At 39.5% G+C, this 24,810-nt stretch overlaps 1 protein-coding gene across 2 annotated transcripts in view; it reads left to right on the top strand.

The window, feature by feature from the left end:
- LOC131140397 (leucine-rich repeat and immunoglobulin-like domain-containing nogo receptor-interacting protein 2) overlaps positions 1-24,810 on the top strand; it is a 54,758-nt gene that overhangs the window by 22,869 nt on the left and 7,079 nt on the right. The gene's annotated exons all lie outside the window — the stretch shown is intronic.

The following is a 24,810-nucleotide window of genomic DNA, read 5'->3' on the forward strand; positions in this document are numbered from 1 at the left end:
TCTCTTTTCGGGGGTCCCTACTACATGGTCGTGCAACTCTAAGGGGGGGTGGAGAAGGCAGTTCCACGAGCTGTATTTGTTTGTTTATGTGTGTGTGTGTATGTGAGAGTAATTACTTTTATTGTTTTATGAGTTCATGCTCCTCTTTTTTATTCTCTTTTCGGGGGTCCCTACTACATGGTCGTGCAACTCTAAGGGGGGGGGGGGTGGAGAAGGCAGTTCCACAAGCTGTATTTGTTTGTTTATGTGTATGTGTGTATGTGAGAGTAACTACTTTTATTGTTTTATGAGTTCACGCTCCTCTTTTTTTATTCTCTTTTCGGGGGTCCCTAATACATGGTCGTGCAACTCTAAGGGGGGGGGGTGGAGAAGGCAGTTCCACAAGCTGTATTTGTTTGTTTATATCTGTGTGTGTATGTGAGAGTAATTACTTTTATTGTTTTATGAGTTCATGCTCCTCTTTTTTTATTCTATTTTCGGGGGTCCCTAATACATGGTCGTGCAACTCTAGGGGGGGGGGGGGGGTGGTGGAGAAGGCAGTTGCACAAGCTGTATTTGTTTGTTTATGTATGTGAGAGTAATTACTTTTATTGTTTTATGAGTTCATGCTCCTCTTTTTTTATTCTATTTTCGGGGGTCCCTAATACATGGTCGTGCAACTCTAAGGGGGGGGGGGTGGAGAAGGCAGTTGCACAAGCTGTATTTGTTTGTCTATGTGTGTGTGTATGTGAGAGTAATTACTTTTATTGTTTTATGAGTTCATGCTCCTTTTTTTTATTCTCTTTTCGGGGGTCCCTAATACATGGTCGTGCAACTCTAAGGGGGGGGGGTGGAGAAGGCAGTTGCACAAGCTGTATTTGTTTGTTTATGTATGTGAGGGTAATTACTTTTATTGTTTTATGAGTTCTTATCTTGACACATTCTGGCAGGATTAACATGAACATCTGCAGGGTTTCTGTTGGCGCATCCAGGCACCTCCAGGACCTGGGGGGTCACTGGGGGTCACGGGAACATTCCCTCTTCAGCACATTCAAACACTATATTGTCTAAGCCAGGGGTCTCAAACTCAATTTACTTGGGGGGCCACTGGAGCTAGGGTCTGGGTGAGACTGGGCCACAAAAAAAAAATTTTTTTTTACTAAATTTGAAAATGGTCTGGTTGAAATCATGACCACTGTACTGTTAGGGTCGGTTTCAACCCGGTTATAATAATATGACTATAAAGCAATATTTTGAGCTAACTGCAATCATAAGTGTACAATTAGCCGACACAACACAATGGATTCTCATTTCCATAGCCAGGACCCCGGCGACCGAAAAGGCCCTATCGCCCCAGAGTTTAGTCCTTTAGCTCAAAAAAAAAAAAAAAAGTACCTAAAATACCGGTTTTCCGCATTGATAAATCACAGTGTATAAAATGCTTACATTTGCATGTTCTCCTCCCAGTATTTTGTGGGTTTGTGATCATCTGCATATATTCTGCATATTCATGAAGGCAAACGCACAAAATGGACAGCGAGTGTTATATAGCTCATATAGCTCATTGCACATGTTTTTATACACGCAAACCCTGAGTAGATCGTACGGCGCGTGAATGGAGGAACGGCCCTTGTTTCCCCCGCGTTTGAGTCCGTGTATTCTCTGAATGGCTTTGTGTTGGGGTGTACAAATAACCAGGGCCTTTGTATTGAGTTGTGGACTCCTATAGAGCAGCTACACATAATAACCAGCTTTCTAGATCTTCCGGAATCTGCACCTATGTCAATAAATTCAGTTCCAAACCAACTTTATAGGGGTTATGAAACAATATAGAAGTTGATCATCAACGGCGATTTATCTTTTTTAAAATATCGGCTTTTAACCTACAACCATATGCGCTGGATCACAAATCCGAACAGGAAGTAGAGACTGGACAATCCGAAGTTACTCAAGAAAAGAAGAAGTTACTTCAAGATGTCAGTTTCGTATTTTAGCGTCATGATAAAAAAACCTGGGTTTTGCCACTGATTGTGTCTGTATGCGCACTATATAGTGCTACACAGACAAGCGTTTTTGCTGCATGACTTACACAAAATAAACACAATTCGAAGACTGTTAAATTGTTACTGATCACTTGTGCTTCTGAGTCTTCAACACAGGCTTCAGCAACAGTTTTTCGACTAGTCCAGATCCTTACTGGACTATGTTCACAAAACAGTCCAGTGTAAAGTTCCATTGACAAACGAGAATCAGGAACTCCAACCACTAGGGCCTGACGTTTGCGTCGTTAGGACACATTACAGTTTTTTTCGGGACTACCAGTGTTTAAAAAACTTTTGCCATTGATTGTGTCTGTATGCGCACTATATAGTGCTACACAGACAAGTGCTTTTTGCTGCATGACTTACACCAAATAAACACAATTCGAAGACTGATAAATTGTTACTTATCGCTTGCGCTTCTGAGTCTTTAACACAGGCTTCAGCAACAGTTTTTCGACGAGTCCAGATCCTTACTGGACTATGTTCACAAAACAGTCCAGTGTAAAGTTCCATTGACAAATGAGAATCAGGAACTCCAACCACTAGGGTCTGATGTTTGCGTCGTTACGACACATTACATGTTTATTTGCGGGACTACCAGTGTTTAAAAAACCTGGGTTTTGCCATTGATTGTGTCTGTATGCGCACTATATAGTGCTACATAGACAAGCGTTTTTGCTGCATGACTTACACAAAATAAACACAATTCGAAGACTGTTAAATTGTTACTTATCGCTTGCTCATCTGACTCTTCAACACAGGCTTCAGCAACAGTTTTTCGACTAGTCCAGATCCTTACTGGACTATGTTCACAAAACAGTCCAGTGTAAAGTTCCATTGACAAATGAGAATCAGGGACTCCAACCACTAGGGCCTGATGTTTGCGTCGTTAGGACACATTACAGTTTTTTGCGGGACTACCAGTGTTTAAAAAACTTTTGCCATTGATTGTGTCTGTATGCGCACTATATAGTGCTACACAGACAAGCGTTTTTGCTGCATGACTTACACAAAATAAACACAATTCGAAGACTGTTAAATTGTTACTGATCACTTGTGCTTCTGACTCTTCAACACAGGCTTCAGCAACAGTTTTTCGACTAGTCCAGATCCTTACTGGACTATGTTCACAAAACAGTCCAGTGTAAATTTCCATTGACAAACGAGAATCAGGAACTCCAACCACTAGGGTCTGATGTTTGCGTTGTTAGGACACTTTACAGTTTTTTGCGGGACTACCAGTATTTAAAAAAAACTTGGGTTTTGCCATTGATTGTGTCTGTATGCGCACTCTATAGTGCTACACGGACAAGCGTTTTTGCTGCATGACTTACACAAAATAAACACAATTCGAAGACTGATAAATTGTTACTTATCGCTTGGCTTCAGCAACAGTTTTTCGACTAGTCCAGATCCTTACTGGTCTATGTTCACAAAACAGTCCAGTGTAAAGTTCCATTGACAAATGAGAATCAGGGACTCCGACCACTAGGGTCTGATGTTTGCGTCGTTAGGACTCATGACACGTTTTTTACGGGACTACCAGTGTTTAAAAAAACTTTTGACATTGATTGTGTCTGTATGCGCACTCTATACTGCTACACGGACAAGCGTTTTTGCTGCATGACTTACACAAAATAAACACAATTCGAAGACTGATAAATTGTTACTGATCACTTGTGCTTCTGACTCTTCAACACAGGCTTCGGCAACAGTTTTTCGACGAGTCCAGATGCTTACTGGTCTATGTTCACAAAACAGTCCAGTGTAAAGTTCCATTGACAAATGAGAATCAGGGACTCCAACCACTAGGGCCTAATGTTTGCGTCGTTAGGACACATTACAGTTTTTTTTGCGGGACTACCAGTGTTTAAAAAAACTTTTGACATTGATTGTGTCTGTATGCGCACTATATAATGCTACACAGACAAGCGTTTTTGCTGCATGACTTACACAAAATAAACACAATTCGAAGACTGATAAATTGTTACTTATCGTTTGCTCTTCTGACTCTTCAACACAGGCTTCAGCAACAGTTTTTCGACTAGTCCAGATCCTTACTGGACTATGTTCACAAAACAGTCCAGTGTAAACTTCCATTGACAAATGAGAATCAGGAACTCCGACCACTAGGGTCTGACGTATGCATCGTTAGGACACATTACACGTCTTTTTGCGGGACTACCAGTGTTTAAAAAATTTGGGTTTTGCCACTGATTGTGTCTGTATGCGCACTATATAATGCTACACGGACAAGCGTTTTTGCTGCATGACTTACACAAAATAAACACAGTTCGAAGACTGATAAATTGTTACTTATCGCTTGCTCTCATGACACGTTTTTTGCGGGACTACCAGTGTTTAAAAAACTTTTGCCATTGATTGCGTCTGTATGCGCACTCTATAGTGCTACACAGACAAGCGCTTTTGCTGCATGACTTACACAAAATATGAAATATCTGAAACTTTGGCATCGTTTAACACGAGAATACAACATTATAACTACATTTATAGGTAAAAAAAAAATTAAAAAATCATAATAGGTCCCCATTTAAAAGGCCCCGTCCCTCATAAGAGTAAAGTATAGGTTTTAACAATACCAGCTATGGAGAAGATGCCTTAATTTGGAGCTTTTCCTAGCAAAATAACGGTTTCCTTCGCCAGCAGGAAGTTGACTAATTGGTGAACGTTGTGAACCAATTATGTACAGTATACATGTGTGTATTCATGGGAGTATTTGTGCAAGTTTTTCCACCATGTCACATAGATACGCTATTACAGAGCAGATATTAGAGTCTCTCGCTCGCAGGCAGCAGCAGCAGGTTTAAAAGGTAGTTAATATCCTGTGAAAGTATCCAATTTTCTCTCTATCTATCTCACTCACTCGTACTCGTACTCGCACACACTCTCACATGCACACGCACGTTAATTTGCAGTTACATGAAGACTCGGGGTCTGCATTCTGGCGTAAACAAATTACAGGAGAAGAGCTTCAGTCTCTGTCATAGTGAGCCTCGGGCGTCTGTCAGCGTACAATTTACAGTATGGAGCACACCCACCCTAGGATTCTATCCGCGGTATTAAGTATGCATAAAATATCATCATTTGTTTACATTTTTCATACAACATACTGTATCAACAGGACGGTACTATCTGTATAATCTGCAAATACACTGAATTTTTGGTCAAAATTTTTCATTCATTCATTCATTTTCTACCGCTTTTCCTCACAAGTGGGGTGCTGGAGCCTATCCCAGCTGTCTTCTTGGGGCGAGAGAGGCGGGGTACACGCTGGACTGGTGGCCAGCCAATCACAGGGCACATATAGACAAACAACCATTCACACTCACATTCATACCTATGGACAATTTGGAGTCGCTAATTAGCATGTAGCCACTAGTAGCCGCAAGCACAGGGGTCTCAAACATACCACTTCCACACGGATATGGAGGATAACTATTAACAGTTATTTAACCTTTAACATGAACATTAATCAAACGTAATAATTTTTTCTGGGTACATGATACCACACAGCAAGGGGTCTCAAACACACGGCCCGCGGGCCAAATGTGGCCCGCAGGACACTACATTTGAGGCCCCCGCCTTGATATGAAAGTTTAATGCTAGTTGCGGCCCGCGCAAGTTTGATATGGATGCTGTATGGTATCATGTACCCAGAAAAAATTATTACGTTTGATTCATGTTCATGTTAATCATGTACCCAGAAAAAAACTATTACGTTTGATTAACATGAACATTAATCAAATGTAATATTTTTTTCTGGGTACATGATACCATACAGCATCCATATCAAGTATCAAGTTATTTCCTTTCAACTTAAATAGCCAAACACTTACCACTTCCACACGGATAGGGAGGATAACTATTAACAGTTATTTAACCTTTAACATGAACATGAATCAAACGTAATCATTTTTTCTGGGTACATGATACCATACAGCATCCATATCAAACTTGTGCGGGCCGCAACTAACATTAAACTTTCATATCAAGGCCGGGGCCTCAAACTAGTGTCCTGCGGGCCACATTTGGCCCACGGGCCGCTTGTTTGAGATCCCTGCCAAAAAATTATTTTTTTCAGATTAAAATGAACAAAGCATTATTAGAGCCCTGTAGACATGACAAAACACGACTATAGTCACATTTATACTCTTTTTATTTACAACATATTGCGCAACTGCAGGGTCTTTGAGACACATGCTAACTCGCAAACTAGAGAGCTAGCGACCTAAACGGTAGCCTTCAAGTTATTTCCTTTAAACTTAAATAGCCAAAAACTTACCACTTCCACACGGATAGGGAGGATAACTATTAACAGTTATATAACGTTTAACATGAACAATAATCAAACGTAATAATTTCTTCTGGGTACATGATACCACACAGCAGGGGTCTCAAACACACGGCCCGCGGGCCAAATGTGGCCTTGATATGAAAAGTTTAATGTTAGTTGCGACCCACGCTAGTTTGATATGGATTTTACTGCAGTAAAATGCTAATGTAAAAATTCCCTCCAATCAAATCTCCCAGGGAATACTTTATATTGTGTTTAAAGGTGACTATAGGGGTGTTATAGGGCTCTAATAATGTTTAAACATGTATTAAGAAGGCCGTAAACAAATATTCTTAACTCCGATGATGAAAAAAAGGAATGGTAGAAATGTTCTTATCATGGAAGTAATGAGGAATTACTGTAATCCGATTGGAGCTTTTTTTTTGTCAACTTTCTTTGTTTTTGTATTTCAGTTGTTTTTTTTTAGGCAGACTGTTGAATGTTAGAAGATTGCTAATCTGTTCCAAATGTTTTGGTGACGTGTGAAAAGTGCTAATCCCTTTTGTGTTATGCGGCGCTAGGGAGGACTGCCTAATCCCTCGCTGACGGTCTAATGTTAACAATATGAAATAAACGAGATTCAATTATTGCAGTATATAATAATCCCCTTGTGATCAGTGAATTTCCGCATATTTTTATGGCCCTGTGAATTACTCGCGGATGTTTGCCATTCACACTCACAAGACGAACAAAGCAGGTAAAACACGAGGAAATACTCCGAAAATACTAACTAGCTGAGTACCTAACTAGCATCCTTCTTTTTGTTAGAGAATTTTCATCCATATTTATTCCCCTTTTTTGTACGTTTTTATTTTTTTTAGTTTTATTTATTAATTTTTTTACATTAATTATGGCAGACTTTGTGAGAAGTCTACGTCTACTTTTGGAATACACTCCCACGGGCTCCCGAGTACTTACGGACAGCTGCCGAAACTTACTTACTTACCTTTTTGTTGGTATAAGAGTTGATAATAAATGTGGTCATTACAAATTTTTCACGGGAGTACTCGTGTTTAAAAAACTGGGTAGTGGGTAGTCCCACTGAAAAAAGCTATTAGCAACTCCACACATACAAATTTGTTAGGAGCTATTGCTAACACTGCAAACAGAGCAAAACAGAGCTGGGTGGAGGCCGGGGTATCTGGGCATGCCCATATAAGGACATTTTTTCGACATCACAAAGCTCAAAAAATCCCTGAAACTGAGCATTCAGAGCTATCCCAAGGGCTCCCGAGTACTTACGGACAGCTGCCGAAACTTACTTACTTGCTTACCTTTTTGTTGGCATAAGAGTTGATAATAAATGTGGTCATTACAATTTTTCACGGGAGTACTCATGTTTAAAAAACTGGGTAGTGGGTAGTCCCACTGAAAAAAGCTATTAGCAACTCCACACATACAAATTTGCTTGGAGCTATTGCTAACACTGCAAACAGAGCAAAACAGAACTGGGTGGAGGCCGGTGTATCTGGGCATGCCCATATAAGGACATTTGTTTCGACATCACAAAGCTCAAAAAATCCCTGAAACTGAGCATTCAGAGCTATCCCAAGGGCTCCCGAGTACTTACGGACAGCTGCCGAAACTTACTTACTTACTTGCTTACCTTTTTGTTGGTACAAGAGTTGATAATAAATGTGGTGTAAACGTGTCAATGTGGTCATGACAAATTTTTCGCGGGAGTACTCGTTTTTAAAAAAACTCGGGTACTCCCACTGAAAAAGGATATTAGCAACTACAGACATAAAAAATTCCTTGGAGCTATTGCTAACACTGCAAACAGAGCAAAACAGAGCTGGGTGGAGGCCGGTGTATCTGGGCATGCCCATATAAGGAAAATTTTTTCGACATCACAAAGCTCAAAAATCCCTGAAACTGAGCATTCAGAGCTATCCCAAACTTTTTCAGGGCTTTTTCATGCCCAAATCTCGTTATCTGAAACTTGCTGGGTGCTGGGTGGAGACCGGGGTATCTGGGCATGCCCATATAAGGACATTTTTTCGACATCACAAAGCTCATGTTAGGAAAAAAAATCCCTTAAACCTGCCCAAATCTCGTTACCTGAAACTTTGGCATCGTTTAACACGATAATACTACATTTCAACTGCATTTATAAGTCAAGTAACACAAGAATACTACATTGTAACTACATTTATAAGTCAGATAAAACGAGAATACTACATTCTAACTCAGGGGTGGGCAAACATTTTGACTCGCGGGCCGCATTGATATAACAAAATTTCCTGGGGGGGGCAGACTATATATTTTACACGTAACAGTCCACCTGGTATTATTGTATCTGTAAAATTGTCATGCAATCTGCTTTTATTATTTATTATTTTATATTTATATTTAAATATTTTAAAAATAATAAAATATTATAATAATTAAAATAAAATTAAAATAATAATTATTAAATTATTATTATGTAAAATATGCAAATATAACAATATTATTATATATAATTAATATAATAATTATTATTAATATAATAAATATAATAATCATAATAGTTATAATAATATAATAATTATTATTTTATTTTTTATTATTATTATGTGCTTGTGTCTTGTGCTTGTGTTGAGTTTAAATGAAATACTTTGGAAAGATTGGGCGGGCCGTATTCAAACACTTGGCGGGCCGGATGTGGCCCCCGGGCCGTAGTTTGCCCACCCCTGTTCTAACTACATTTATAAGTCAGAAACGTGGAAAAAAAAGCATCATCGGTCTGCCTTTAAGATTAAAAAAAAATTATTGCAGTTTTCAAATGGTATTCCGATGTTGATGAGTCATGTATCAAACTTCTTTTCATCTATCCCGAATTATTCCTTTCCGCCATATGATGCTCTTTTCTTTCAATCAGTCATTCCCAATGCATTGTTCGATGCGTCTTTTCCCCGTTGGTGAGTCATCCGCATAATTGTTAGCACGCTGATGCTGCTGTTATAATATTGTCAACAGAGATTAATCATCTCCTATGATTAATCCTGACCTGGAAGAGTTCAGTCCGAGAGCACGGAGATAAACAAAAAAAAATGCTTACCATAAAGAATTCCGTGTCTTCCACGATGGTAAAGGTCTGGTCTTCCGGCACCATCATTCCAATGATGGAATTAGGAAACGCTGTAGCATTTTACACCACAGGATAGCAGTACTAGCTTCGGTATCGATACTATCGATATTCGGATTGATCCGCTCATCCTATGGGAAACTCGCATCACTTCCATTGTGTTCTGATTCCTCCTGAAGAAGTTCCTGTTGAATGTTAAAAATCAAGCACAGACTTGAATCAATACACCCGATCAATATGGCCGCCACATAATTGGAACAGGCTTCTACTTGGTCAGTACAAATGATTCCCTCGAGTTTTGGACCAAACATGAACATGTTGACAACTGTTTTGTTTTTAATAGGAAAGCGCTCACACAGGAAACTTTCCACTGCGGTCGGAAAGGAGTCTCTGTAGCTCAGGGGTCTCAAAGACGCGGCCCGCGGGCCACATTTGGCACGCAGGACACTAGTTTGAGGCCCCTGCCTTGATATGAAAGTTTAATGTTAGTGCGGCCCGCAGAGAGCTAGCGACCTACACGGTAGCCTTCAAGTTATTTCCTTTAAACTTAAGTAGCCAAAAACTTACCACTTCCACACGGATAGGGAGGATAACTATTAACAGTTATTTAACCTTTAACATGAACATTAATCAAACGTAATAATTTTTTTCTGGGTACATGATATCATACAGCAGGGGTCTCAAAGACGCGGCCCGTGGGACAAATGTGGCCCGCAGGACACTAGTTTGAAGCCCCCGCCTTGATAAGAAAGTGTAATGTTAGTGCGCCCCGCAGAGAGCTAGCGACCTACACAGTAGCCTTCGAGTTATTTCCTTTCAACTTAAATAGCCAAAAACGTACCACTTCCACACGGATAGGGAGGATAACTATTAACAGTTATTTAACCTTCAACATGAACATTAATCAAACATAATAATTTTTTTCTGGTTACATGATACCATACAGCAGGGGTCTCAAAGACGCGGCCCGTGGGCCAAATGTGGCCCGCAGGACACTAGTTTGAGGCCCCCGCCTTGATAAGAAAGTGTAATGTTAGTGCGGCCCGCAGAGAGCTAGCTAAAAACTTAGCCTTTTTTGATGTTTTAACAAGGATACAAAAACGCTAAAAAAGACATAAATAAAACTGGTGCATCTTCACAAGTAATCATTTCCCACAATATGGAGGCAGGGCGGGTGTCCTTCAATGAATTTGCTGCTGAGATAGAATATAAAGTGGCGGAAAGGCTCAGGCACAGTTGTGTTGTGTGAATACTGAAAGCCATTAGACGCTGATTTGGGAATAGTTCAAAATATTTGGCGAGACACAGATGGCTCATTCATTTTGGAGGAAAAAAAATCTCGTCTTTTAGTTTCGGGAAGAAGGCTTTCTTCACTGGGATCAAAAACACACCATTAGGATCTTTACCTTTTTAAAGGGGGTGTCCAAAGTGGAGCTTGCAGCTGTTTTTTATCGTCATATGACACATTCTAAAAATAAAAATAAAAATACAGCAAAAATTGAAAAAAATGCACTAATTTTCCAAGAATTTTCCAAGAATTTTCCAAGAATTTTCCAAGAATTTTCTAAGAATTTTCCAAGAATTTTCCAAGAATAAAGTCAATATATTACAATACTGCAAATAATTTGTAATTTAATGAAAAATTTTTTTCCAAGTATAAGTGTAATATTATAATATATGAATATAATATGTAATATTATTTTTACAATTGTAATTAGAATCACACACTAAAATTGTTATTTTTTGAAAAATTAAGATTATAATGTTACAAGAATAATGTCAAAATATTATGGGAATAAATTCAGAAAATTTACAAAAGCAGAAATGGAAAAAAGCTTAAAAAAAATAATAATAAAATAAATATAATAAAATAAAAATGTTGTATTCTAATGAGAAAAGAGACACAATTTTATGAGAATAAATTTGTAACATTATGTGGAAAAATAATATAATATGAAATATAAAATATGATATTTAAGTAGCTTAGAGTTGAATTATTCAAGAAAAATTACATTAAAAAAATTCACAATATTATGAGAAACAAAATGAAGAATGCGTTTTTGAAAAGTTATGAAAATAAAATGAGGTTAGGGGAAATAAATAAAGATAAGAATAATGATGCAATGGAATAAAGTTTATGAAGATTATTGAAGGAAAAAAATGGGGCAAAAAAACAAAATGGGGGGGGGGGGGGGAACAAAGACTCCTCAAAGTTCACCTTATTAATCTTGAAATATATATTTCACTGTGTTGGTTTACTAAATATTATAGTTTCCCTTGCGTCCTTGTAGTCCATGTAGCTCTCGGTCAAAATTTGGATGCCCTTGTTTTAAACCACAACAAGGGATTCTTCCGTTCCTGCCCCCCCCCCCCCCCCCCCCCCCCTACAGGGGCCACAGTGATATCAGCCCCTTGTTTGTCATCAAAGCGCCTTAGTGGGCAGGACTGGCGAAGCCAATCTTTCATTGGCAGTTGGTGTTTAAGCCATCTGAAATCTGCCTAGCAACCCGTGACAAGGGCAAAACGTGTGCTGATTGTCCCCATCCTTGTTGATTTGGCTTCTTCCACGGGTGAAGAAGGGTGAACTCACACCAGCCAGTGGAAATGGCCACTATTACTCACCACTCAGCAGGAGTGCAGGGCTCAACAGAACCCCCCCCCCCCTCAGGTGGCCTGTGCTCACCATGTGCATGTGTGCCGAGGCCCATCGAGGAACATCTGGAATGGAATCAATGGAATGGAATCAATCAACATCAGGGGTCTCAAACACGGGGCCCGCGGGCCAAATGTCACATTTATACTCTTTTTATTTACAACATATTGCGCAACTGCAGGGTCTTGAGACACATGCTAACTCGCAAACTAGAGAGCTATAGCGACCTAAACGGTAGCCTTCAAGTTATTTCCTTTCAACTTAAATAGCCAAAAACTTACCACTTCCACACGGATAGGGAGGATAACTATTAACAGTTGTTTAACCTTTAACATGAACATTAATAAAATGTAATAATTTTTTTTTGAACTGTTTGTAATTGGAATGGAATCAATCAACATCAGGGGTCTCAAACACGCGGCCCGCGGGCCAAATGTCACATATACTCTTTTTATTTACAACATATTGCGCAACTGCAGGGTCTTGAGACACATGCTAACTCGCAAACTAGAGAGCTAGCGACCTAAACGGTAGCCTTCAAGTTATTTCCTTTCAACTTAAATAGCCAAAAACTTACCACTTCCACACGGATAGGGAGGATAACTATTAACAGTTGTTTAACCTTTAACATGAACATTAATAAAATGTAATAATTTTTTTTTGAACTGTTTGTAATTGGAATGGAATCAATCAACATCAGGGGTCTCAAACACGCGGCCCGCGGGCCAAATGTCACATATACTCTTTTTATTTACAACATATTGCGCAACTGCAGGGTCTTGAGACACATGCTAACTCGCAAACTAGAGAGCTAGCGACCTAAACGGTAGCCTTCAAGTTATTTCCTTTAAACTTAAATAGCCAAAAACTTACCACTTCCACACGGATAGGGAGGATAACTATTAACAGTTATTTAACCTTTAACATGAACATTAATCTAACGTAATATTTTTTATATGATGGGTATATGATACCATACAGCAGGGGTCTCAAACACGCGGCCCGCAGGACACTAGTTTGAGGCCCCCGCCTTGATATGAAAGTTTAATGTTAGTGCGGCCCCGCGCAAGTTTGATATGGATGCTGTATGGTATCATGTACCCAGAAAAAATTATTACGTTTGATTAATGTTCATGTTAAAGGTTAAATAACTGTTAATAGTTATCCTCCCTATCCGTGTGGAAGTGGTAAGTTTTTGGCGATTTAAGTTTAAAGGAAATAACTTGAAGGCTACCGTTTAGGTCGCTAGTGCTCTCTAGTTTGTGAGTTAGCATGTGTCTCAAGACCCTGCAGTTGCGCAATATGTTGTAAATAAAAAGAGTATAAATGTGACTATAGTCGTGTTTTACAATATTCTTGTAACATAATAACCTAATTTTAAACCTACAAGACCCTGGGTGAAAAAAAAAATTGAAATCTATCAGTCTGAAAACGGTCACAAAGCAATTTTTAAAGCTTTGGGACTCCAGCAAACCACAGTGAGAGCCTTTATCCATAAATGTTCACTCATTTCAAAGAGAGCTTGTTTTGAGGCACCGCTCTATTTATCTCTATGAGCAATGATGAAGTATTTCTGTCTAAATTTTGAACCCGCAGAATAAAGCCTGCGGCACATTAGACGTACAGCGAGCCGCACGGTGGAAGGATCCGCTGTTGATGCCTCACCAACGCGCGGTCCGGCGGTGCAGACTGGACTTGTCTAATTGGGTTTGAGTTTGGATGCACATTCGCTAATTAGCCGAGACGATTCCACCTCCGAAATCCCAAGAGTAATTGAAAACTCCACTGACATTTTTGCACTCTGCGCGGTGGTCATTTGGAGTGTCACGAAGCGCACAATGGAAATTTGGCTTGTTAGTATTTGTTGGCGGATATACCGTATTAGCATGGAATAGCCAAAAGGTTTCATTTACTTCTGTTGTTCTCAAATTGGTTTAGTTGCGTTTTGAGCTAGGGCTGCACGGTGGTTGAGTGGTTAGCATGCAGGCCTCAAAGCTTGGAGACTCGAGTTCGATTCCACTCTCGTTTGCATGTCATTCCCCATTTCCTCCCACATTCCAAAAAACATGCTAGGTTAATTAGCAACTCCAAATTGTCCATAGGTATGAATGTGAGTGTGAATGGTTGTTTGTCTATATGTGCCCTGTGATTGGCTGGCCACCCGTCCAGGGTGAAGACAGCTGGGATAGGCTCCAGCAACCCCCGCGACCCTCGTGACGATAAGCAGTAGAAAATTAATTAATGTTTTCCTAGAGGGGTTGTACGGTGGTTAAGTGGTTAGCGCGCAAGCCTCACTGCTAAAAAACCCAAGTTCAATTCCACCCTCAACCATCTCTGTGTGGAATTAGAATGTTTTCCTCGTCATTCCCCGGTTCCTCCCACATTCCAAAAACATGCTAGGTTAATTAGCGACTCCAAATTGTCCATAGGTATGAATGTGAGTGTGAATGGTTGTTTGTCTATATGTGCCCTGTGATTGGCTGGCCACCAGTCCAGGGTGTACCCCGCCTCTTGCGCAAAGACAGTTGGGATAGGCTCCAGAAACCCCCGTGACCCTCGTAAGGATAAGCGGTAGAAAATTAATGAATGAATGAATAATAAATATCAAGGCTGTAAGGTGAACTAGTGGTTAGCATGCAGACCTCACAGCTAGGAGACCCGAGTTCAATTCCACACTCGACCATCTCTGTTTGGAATTTGCATGTTCTCCCCGTGCATGCGTGGGTTTTCTTCCGGGTACTCCGGTTTCCTCCCACATTCCAAAAAAAAACATGCTAGGTTAATTAGCCACTCCAAATTGTCCATAGGTATGAATGTGAGTGTGAATGGTTGTTTGTCTATATGTGCCCTGTGATTGGCTGGCCACCACTCCAGGGTACATGTACCCCGCCTCTTGCACAAAGACACCCGGTGACGACCCTCGTGAGGATAAGCGGTAGAAAATGAACAAACATTATTCCAACAGTAAAATATGGTGGTGGTAGTGTGATGGTCTGGGACTGTTTTGCTGCATCAGGACCTGGAAGACTCACTGTGATCAATGGAACCATGAATTATTGTTATTGTTAAACCTAGCAAAAACCATGCTAGGTTAATTAGCGACTCCAAATTATCCATAGGTATGAATGTGAGTGTGAATGGTTGTTTGTCTAGTATATGTGCCCTGTGATTGGCTGGCCACCAGTCCAGGGTGAGGATAAGCGGTAAACTTTCAACGTTTAAGTCCACATACTGAATATGTATATTCATACAAGTGTTACCATAGCAACAAAGATGCAATCCCTCAAGTATGGTGGATGCGTCAATTTTAAAAAAGGTCATATACATGAATATGTTATCGCCGTTATTATCGAATCCTATACATGAAATGACCGAGCTAAGCTTGTGTGATGTAAAGGTAATTTACACTCAAATAACACATGCATCAATACATCGTGGGGCATGAAAAATTAATGTTTTAACAGCATGTCCACTCGGGTTAATTATCATGCACACTATATTACGTTGCATGCTCACATTGCAGTCATAATCGCCTACATTTTAACTCGCTCATGTGAAATAATTCCATTATTCATGGTCGTTATTATACGTGCAAATGAGCAAAGCAGCACAGTCGGGCACAGGTTTAATATATTAAAGGAATATATGTAGGTATAATTTTTTATATGACTCCTATGAAGAAATACCGTGAGGTTTTCTATACAAGTCGAACAAGTGATTTAAATTTCTTTACAAAAATGGCGGCAGGAGTCATTCTTCTTTGATGTATGCGAAGGAAAACAATAACGCCGTCTCCTCTTAGGTGAGGTGAAAAATAGTCGCAAGCATGCAAATGAATTCAAAGCCTCGTGTTAGCAAGGATGTAGGAAGAGGAGAGAGGATTTATCGCTGAGATTATTATGCATATTTGCTAAAAAAAAAACAAAAAAAAAGGACCAAGTCTGTAAAGCTGAGTATCAGGGAAAATCTCAGTATTGTTTATATAATACAGGATCAGGCTAAATCAGGGGTCTGAAACTCAATTTACCTGGGGGCCACTGGAGCTAGGGGTCTGGGCAAGGCTGGGGCCGCATCAGGTTTTCCAAAAAAAAACCAAAAAAATTATTTAAAAACAGATTTTAAATTATGTAAAATGTATTTATATAAATGTATTTATATAAATGTATTTATATAAATTTATTTATATACATGTATTTATTTAAATTTATATATATTTAAATTTATTTATATTTATTAAAAACAGAAAAATATAAAAACTACAAATATACAAACAAAAAAAAGCTCTGATAAAAAATTCCACTGTTCTCAAATATCTGAATTTTTATTTTTCTGCACAAAATAAGATGAAAAATAAATAAATCAAGAATAAAGAAAATTAATCAGTAATAAATAAATATAATAATAATAATAATAATAATAATAATAATAATAATGAAACGGCAAATTATAAAAACTTAAGAAACCACATATAGTTGGTGGGTAGACAAATTATTTTTTTTCACATTAAAATTACCAAAGCATTATTAGAGCCCAGTAGACATGACAAAACACGACTATAGTCACATTTATACTCTTTTTATTTACAACATATTGCGCAACTGCAGGGTCTTGAGACACATGCTAACTCGCAAACTAGAGTCAGCTAGCGACCTAAACGGTAGCCTTCAAGTTATTTCCTTTCAACTTAAATAGCCAAAAACTTACCACTTCCACACGGATAGGGAGGATAACTATTAACAGTTATTTAACCTTTAACATGAACATGAATCAAACGTAATCATTTTTTCCGGGTACATGATACCATACAGCATCCATATCAAACTTGACTGTGAGTATACAGATAATAAGTAAATATCTTACTTATTGTGTGGAAATATGGGCTAATAACTATAAAAGCAATCTTCGCTCGCTAAATGTACTGCAAAAAAAGGTCAGTAAGGATAATTCATAATGGCGCCTACAGAGAACATACTAACTCCTTATTTCTAACATCACAAATACTTTTACTTCAGTAAATACTTCGGCGGTACGAGGTGCATTATTTAAAAAAAAAAAAAAACCTTAAACTGTATTATGGAAAGCAGGAAGTGAACAAATGTAACAGTTAGTGATTGTAAAAGTACCAGATGGAGGGGTAGGATTTAATAAGCTTTGCTTCTTCCTACTCCTTTTGGACATGTGGAACTGGGAACTGATTATGGGATGCATTCAATTGTAATCTGATGCAGGTTCAAATGAAATAAAACCATTGAAAAAATTTAAAACAAATTGAAAAAAATTAAAAAAATTAAATAAAAAAATTTTTAAGTAAAAAAAATACAATTAAATACAATTAAATTATATTAGGAAATCAGGAAGTGAACAAATGTAACAGTTACTGATTGTAAAAGTACCAGATAGAAAAATAATAATAATGGGAAAAAAAATAAATTAAATTTTTAATTTTTTTTTTATTTTTAATAAAAAAATACAATTAAATAAAATTAACTACTAAAACTATCATTACAACAATGTGTGGTATTTATATTTGTAGAATCCACTCCAAAATGATGATGGGGTGACGGCGACGCTGCTAACACTTTGAAGCTGGAAAACGTTGCAGATCACAGTTTGAGTGGAAACCTTAACAGCTGGGAAGAAAAGTCAGCAAAGAAGCCTCATTATTAATTCATAACGACTCATAAAGATCAATATTGTATCCGAGAGTGGCTTTAAAAAATTAATTGTCTTTAGTTGAACGAAGTTCTCAGTCTTCTCAGATCAATTCCCAGCTCTAATGTCAAAAGCCCGAGATCGTGTGAAATCAACACGGCGTTCCTTGGTCTTTTCCCAATCGCTTTGTGTAGTTTTCCTCGGATGAACCAATATTAGAAATCAAACCATGGTCTTTGTGTGTGTTTCCACTTTATTTCCGCACTCGTCTGTCTTATTTTTCTTCCTCGTCTTTTCCCTCTCGCAGTGACTCATGCGTCAGCCTGCAGCTCCTTTTCCAGTTGTCACATCCTAAGCAGTTTCACTGTGACTCTAATCCAATTCGCATCCGAATCCCAAAATGCTCAGCCCCTGTAGGCTGCCCTTCTCGGTGACCCCCTTCCTCGCCATTACCATTTACCCAGAATTCTCAGGTTTGCTTTCCACTTTTGCCGATGCCACACTTGGCTCCGAGTGCTTCTAAAAATACGTTCCTGAGTATTCACTGGAGCTAAGAAATGGTCTACGCGGGCGGGGTTTGGGGTTCTCTGCATATGACATTCAGGTCAGGTTTATTAGTTAGTATCTATTTTTTGGCCCCCTGTCAGTTAAGGTATATTTGATGGGAGCTTCCCTAAAATATCTAACACTGGTCTTACAATACGTAGTCAAGGTGATGATTGATAGATTGGTTCGGTTCCGTTGCCTGCATACTTATCATTATGTACACGCTGCGGGCGGCGCACCTATCCTTGCGCTTCGAAACACATGGTCATATATTATATATATGTCTGTTCACACTGTACTGGAACAGAACCGATTTTAAATAGATTCATTGGATTTAGGACTGGACGGCAGACAAGTGGTTCGCGTGCAGACCTCATAGCTAAGAGACCAGGGTTCGATTCCACCCTCGGTTATCTCTTGTGTGGAGTTTGCATGTTCTCCCCGTGGGGTTTCTCCGGTTCCTCTGGTTTCCTCCCACATTCCAAAAAAAAACATGCTAGGTTAATTAGCGACTCCAAATTGTCCATAGGTATGAATGTGAGTGTGAATGGTTGTTTGTCTATATGTGCCCTGTGATTGGCTGGCCACCAGTCCAGGGTGTACCCCGCCTCTCGCCCGAAGACAGCTGGGATAGGCTCCAGCACCCCCGCGACCCTCGTGAGGATAAGCAGTAGAAAATGAATGAATGAATTCTGTTATTATGTGGGGCGGCACGGCGGACGAGTGGTTAGCGTGCAGACCTCACAGCTAGGAGACCAGGATTCGATTCCACCCTGTGTGGAGTTTGCATGCGTGGGTTTTCTCCGGGTACTCCGGTTTTCCTCCCACATTCCAAAATCATGCTAGGTTAATTAGCGACTCCAAATTGTCCATAGGTATGAATGTGAGTGTGAATGGTTGTTTGTCTATATGTGCCCTGTGATTGGCTGGCCACCAGTCCAGGGTGTACACTGCTTCTCACCCGAAGACAGCTAGCTGGGATAGGCTCCAGCACGCCCGCAACCCTTGTGAGGATAAGCAGTACAAAATAAATAAATGAATGTTTACAACCGGGCTGATTAGTGATTAGTGTGCAGGCCTCACAGCTAGGAGACCAGGGTTCGATTCCACCTTCGGCTATCTCTTGTGTGGAGTTTGCATGTTCTCCCCGTGTATACATGGGTTTTTTCCGGTTACTCCGGTTTCCTCCCACATTCCAAAAAAAAAACATGCTAGGTTAATTAGCGACTCCAAATTGTCCATAGGTATGAATGTGAGTGTGAATGGTTGTTTGTCTATATGTGCCCTGTGATTGGCTGGCCACCAGTCCAGGGTGTACCCCGCCTCTCGCCCGAAGACAGCTAGCTGGGATAGGCTCCAGCACCCCCCGCGACCCTCGTGAGGAAAAGCGGTAGAAAATGAATGAATGAATGTTTACAACCGGGCTGATTAGTGATTAGTGTGCAGGCCTCACAGCTAGGAGACCAGGGTTCGATTCCACCTTTGGCTATCTCTTGTGTGGAGTTTGCATGTTCTCCCCGTGTATACGTGGGTTTTTTCCGGTTACTCCGGTTTCCTCCCACATTCCAAAAAAACATGCTAGGTTAATTAGCGACTCCAAATTGTCCATAGGTATGAATGTGAGTGTGAATGGTTGTTTGTCTATATGTGCCCTGTGATTGGCTGGCCACCAGTCCAGAGTGTAGGAAAACAGCTGGGATAGGCTCCAGCACCCCCTTCTGCGACCCTCGTGATGGACAATCAGTAGAAAATGAATGAATTCTGTTATCATGTGCATGATAGGTGAATAACCTCCAAGGCTGCTGTGTGGGTTCATTGAGAGGACCGATTCCTGATGCAGCTTGGTAGCGCCGCACTGGACGACTGGACTGTAATTATGAAACAGAAACCCCCCCCCCGGGGTAGAACATACGCTGACGGCTGAAGGCAGACTGATAAATACACAGAGACAGGAGCAGCCTTGTGGACAGATAATAAGGTAGACTGACAGAGATAGTTACCGCAGCGCAAGATGGATTGGCAAAAAGACAGGTGGACAAATAAGCGAGGCAGTCGGAAAGACGGCTCGGAAAAAACGGCTCGGAAACTCGGCTTCGGCTAAGCCTCGGCGGAAAATGAATGAACGGAGCCGTATTCAATTTGTACGTTCTGTCAAAGCCATGAGGGGGGGGCGGCCAAAGAACGATGAATAAAACAACTCTTACTGTATTTGTCCTGCTTTTCATTCATTTGATTGGCAGACTACACGGGGTCGGATGAGAGTAATGGCTTGTAGTTGCCGTGGCAACCACCTGCTCTTTTGTTACATGCTGCATCCCCCTGGCATCTGATGTATCTTATGCTACGATCGATAAAAAAAAAAAAAAAAACCAAGCCTGCAGGGATTGCGGAGTGAACTGATGCTTTCGCCAGGGCGGGATTGTGGAAAGGATGAGAGTTAGATCCAAGGAATGGAGGTATAAAAAAAAAAAAAAAAAACGTCAAAGATGCAAGCGGTGCTGAGTCGCTAGAGTGGAGTCGGTGACAGCTCAATGGCACCTGTCGCATCAAAGCACGTTTTGACTGTCACTCACCATTAAAGTCGGGCTGGTGTCCGTCTGCATGCTCGTCATCTGCTGACCTCAGCAAAATGTCATGAAGTCCTTAAATACACATTTCACATCAGTGGGATTTTTCTTAATACCATAATACAGGGGTCTCAAACACGCGGCCCGCGGGCCGAATGTGGCACGCAGGACACGAGTTTGAGGCCCTTTCCTTGATTTTAAATTTTAATGAGAGCTAGCAACCTACACGGTAGCCTTCGAGTTATTTCCTTTAACCTTAAATAGACAAAAACTTACCACTTCCACACGGATCGGGAGGATAACTATTAACACTTATTTAACCTTTAACATGAACATTAATCAAACGTAATCATTTTTTTCTGGGTACATGATACCATACAGCAGGGGTCTCAAACACGCGGCCCGCGGGCCGAATGTGGCCCGCAGGACACTAGTTTGAGGCCCCCGCCTTGATATGAAATTTTAATGAGAGCTAGCGACCTACACGGTAGCCTTCGAGTTATTTCCTTTCAACTTAAATCGCCAAAAACTTACCACTTCCACACGGATAGGGAGGATAACTATTAACAGTTATTTAACCTTTAACATGAACATTAATCAAACATAATAATTTTTTTCTGGGTACATGATACCATACAACAGGGGTCTCAAACACGCAGCCCGCGGGCCAAATGTGGCCCGCAGGACACTAGTTTGAGGCCCCCGCCTTGATATGAAAGTTTAATGTTAGTTGCGGCCCGCAGAGAGCTAGCGACCTAAACAGTAGCCTTCAAGTTATTTACTTTAACCTTAAATAGACAAAGACTTACCACTTCCACACAGATAGGGAGGATAACTATTAACAGTTATTTAACCTTTAACATGAACATTAATCAATCGTAATAATTTTTTTTCTGGGTACATGATACCATACAGCAGGGGTCTCAAACACGCGGCCCGCGGGCCAAATGTGGCCCACAGGACACTAGTTTGAGGCCCCCGCCTTGATATGAAAGTTTAATGTTAGTGCGGCCCGCAGAGAGCTAGCGACCTAAACGGTAGCCTTCGAGTTATTTCCTTTAAACTTAAATAGCCAAAAACTTACCACTTCCACACGGATCGGGAGGATAACTATTAACACTTATTTAACCTTTAACATGAACATTAATCAAACGTAATCATTTTTTTCTGGGTACATGATACCATACAGCAGGGGTCTCAAACATGCGCGGGCCGCACTAACATTAAACTTTCATATCAAGGCGGGGGCCTCAAATTAGTGTCCTGCGGGCCACATCTGGCCCGCGGGCCGCGTGTTTGAGATCCCTGCTGTATGGTATCACGTACCCAGAAAAATTATCACGTTTGATTAATGTTCATGTTAAAGGTTAAATAACTGTTAATAGTTATCCTCCCTATCCGTGTGGAAGTGGTAAGTTTTTGGCTATTTAAGTTGAAAGGAAATAACTTGAAGGCTACCGTTTAGGTGGCTAGCTCTCTAGTTTGCGAGTTAGCATGTGTCTCAAGACCCTGAAGTTGCGCAATATGTTGTAAATAAAAAGAGTATAAATGTGACTATAGTCGTGTTTTGTCATGTCTACAGGGCTCTAATAATGCTTTGTTCATTTTAATCTGAAAAAAATAATTTGTCTACCCACCAACTATATGTGGTTTCTTAAGTTTTTATTATTTGCTGTTTTATTATTATTATTATATATTTTCTTTATTCTTGATTTATTTATTTTTCATCTTATTTTGTGTAGAAAAATTAAAATTTAGATATTTGAGAACAGTGGAATGTTTTATCAGAGCTTTTATTGTAGAAAAGCGAAACCAAAGCAAAGTTGATTCATTTTTCTGTTTTTAATAAATGCATTTTTTGGGGTTTTTTTTTTTTTGGAAAACCTGATGCGGCCCAGTCTCACCCAGACCCTAGCTCCAGTGGCCCCCCAAGTAAATTGAGTTTGAGACCCCTGCCATAATACATTCAATTGTCCGGCACCCGTGGATGGGTTTTTGCACCCCTAATTGGCACATATAGCCAAGAGCTGAATACAGATACTCCTGGTAATGAGGCAATTATGGTCAGACTCTCTGTCTGCGTAGCCGTCTGTCAATTCTACAACCTGTGGCTGTGGGAGGTGTTTTTCTGTCAAGGTCGATGTCTTTCCAAGTGGGGAAGACTAACGTTTCCCTGAGATCATCATGTTTTATGGTTGAACTCTGCATCGTTACCCTCATTACCCCGTCTCAGCGTACACGTCGGGTGTTGAATGAATGGGCGTTCATTGAAAATTTCAGCGTAGTTAGCGTTATATGATACATTCAAGAAATATGTCAAAGCAGTTTCATTGTAATGCTAGGAGGCGCCTAGCGGCGTGCAGTGGTTCAGACTGCCAACCCAACTGTCTCGCGGTGGCCCGTTAGCATCACGTTAGCATCTTCCTCAGCCAATGAATCCGCCCGTGTCATCCAAAAATGTCATCCAATACTTCTCTACAAGAGAGGAGAAATATGATCTCAATAAATAAAATAAAATAAAATTAAATTAAATAAAATTAAATAAAATTAAATAAAATTAAATAAAATTAAATAAAATTAAATAAAATTAAATAAAAAAATAACTTCAATTATATTAGGAAAGCAGGAAGTGAACAAATGTAACAGTTACTGATTGTAAAAGTACCAGATGGAGGGGTAGGATTTAATAAGCTTTGCTTCTTCCTACTCCTTTTGGACATGTGGAACTGGGAACTGATTATGGGATGCATTCAATTGTAATCTGATGCATGTTCAAATGAAATAAAACCATTAAAAAATTGAAAACAATTTTTTAATTAAAAAACTGAAATAAAACCATTGAAATTTTTTTTTAAAAATTTAAAAAATTTAAAAAAAATTTAAGTAAAAAAATACAATTAAATACAATTAAATTATATTATGGAAAGCAGGAAGTGAACAAATGTAACAGTTACTGATTGTAAAAGTACCAGATGGAAAGGTAGGATTTAATAAGCTTTATGGGATGCACTCAATTGTCATCTGATGCATGTTCGAATGAAATAAAACCATTTAAAAAATGAAAAATTAAAAACATTTTTTTATTAAAAAACTGAAATAAAACCATTGAAAAAAAAATTGAAAAATTAAAAAATGAAAAAAAAAATTTTTGAGTTAAAAAATACAATTAAATAAAATTAAATTATATTATGGAAAGCAGGAAGTGAACAAATGTAACAGTTACTGATTGTAAAAGTACCAGATGGAGGGGTAGGATTTAATAAGCTTTGCTTCTTCCTACTCCTTTTGGACATGTGGAACTGGGAACTGATTATGTGATGCATTCAATTGTAATCTGATGCATGTTCAAATGAAATTAAACCATTACCATTACCATTACCATTACATATTCCATCCGATTCTGTTGTGTGAATTCCCAGCAGAGCCACAAAGAAGACCGAAGTCTCTAACTGTGAGATGAATGCATTCCTTGTAGATCTACAGTACGTACGTAATGGGGGTCATGTATGCTTAGAGATTAGCATTATGGGAGCAAAACATTTACTGCCACTTCATTTATGACACTCACCAAATATGCACAGGCTGGCACAAAATATTAGCATCCAGGCTATTACCCTCACCGCCGTGTAATGAGGGTCGTTCCTCGCCACTGGGCTGAAACGTTCTCAGCATAAGACATCTCCAGTTAGCCTGCAACCTTTTGTGCTAGCCTGTGATGAACGTTAACATTTTTAACGCAGATGATATTTCTCACGTTGTGCCCTGCTCTGCTCCGAGTTTAATTCCGTTATTTCCACCGACTCCTCGGAAAGTGACAGTTCATTAAAGGGGAAGAGAACTAGAGAACTTTATGGCTGTTTAAGGAGATTTAAGGTGTGAAAAGGTGGCTGCATGAAATTGAAATTGAAATTGATAAAATAAAATAAAATAAAATAAAATAAAATAAA

The sequence above is a fragment of the Doryrhamphus excisus genome, chromosome 13, assembly GCF_030265055.1.
Source record: "Doryrhamphus excisus isolate RoL2022-K1 chromosome 13, RoL_Dexc_1.0, whole genome shotgun sequence".
NCBI lineage: Eukaryota > Metazoa > Chordata > Actinopteri > Syngnathiformes > Syngnathidae > Doryrhamphus > Doryrhamphus excisus.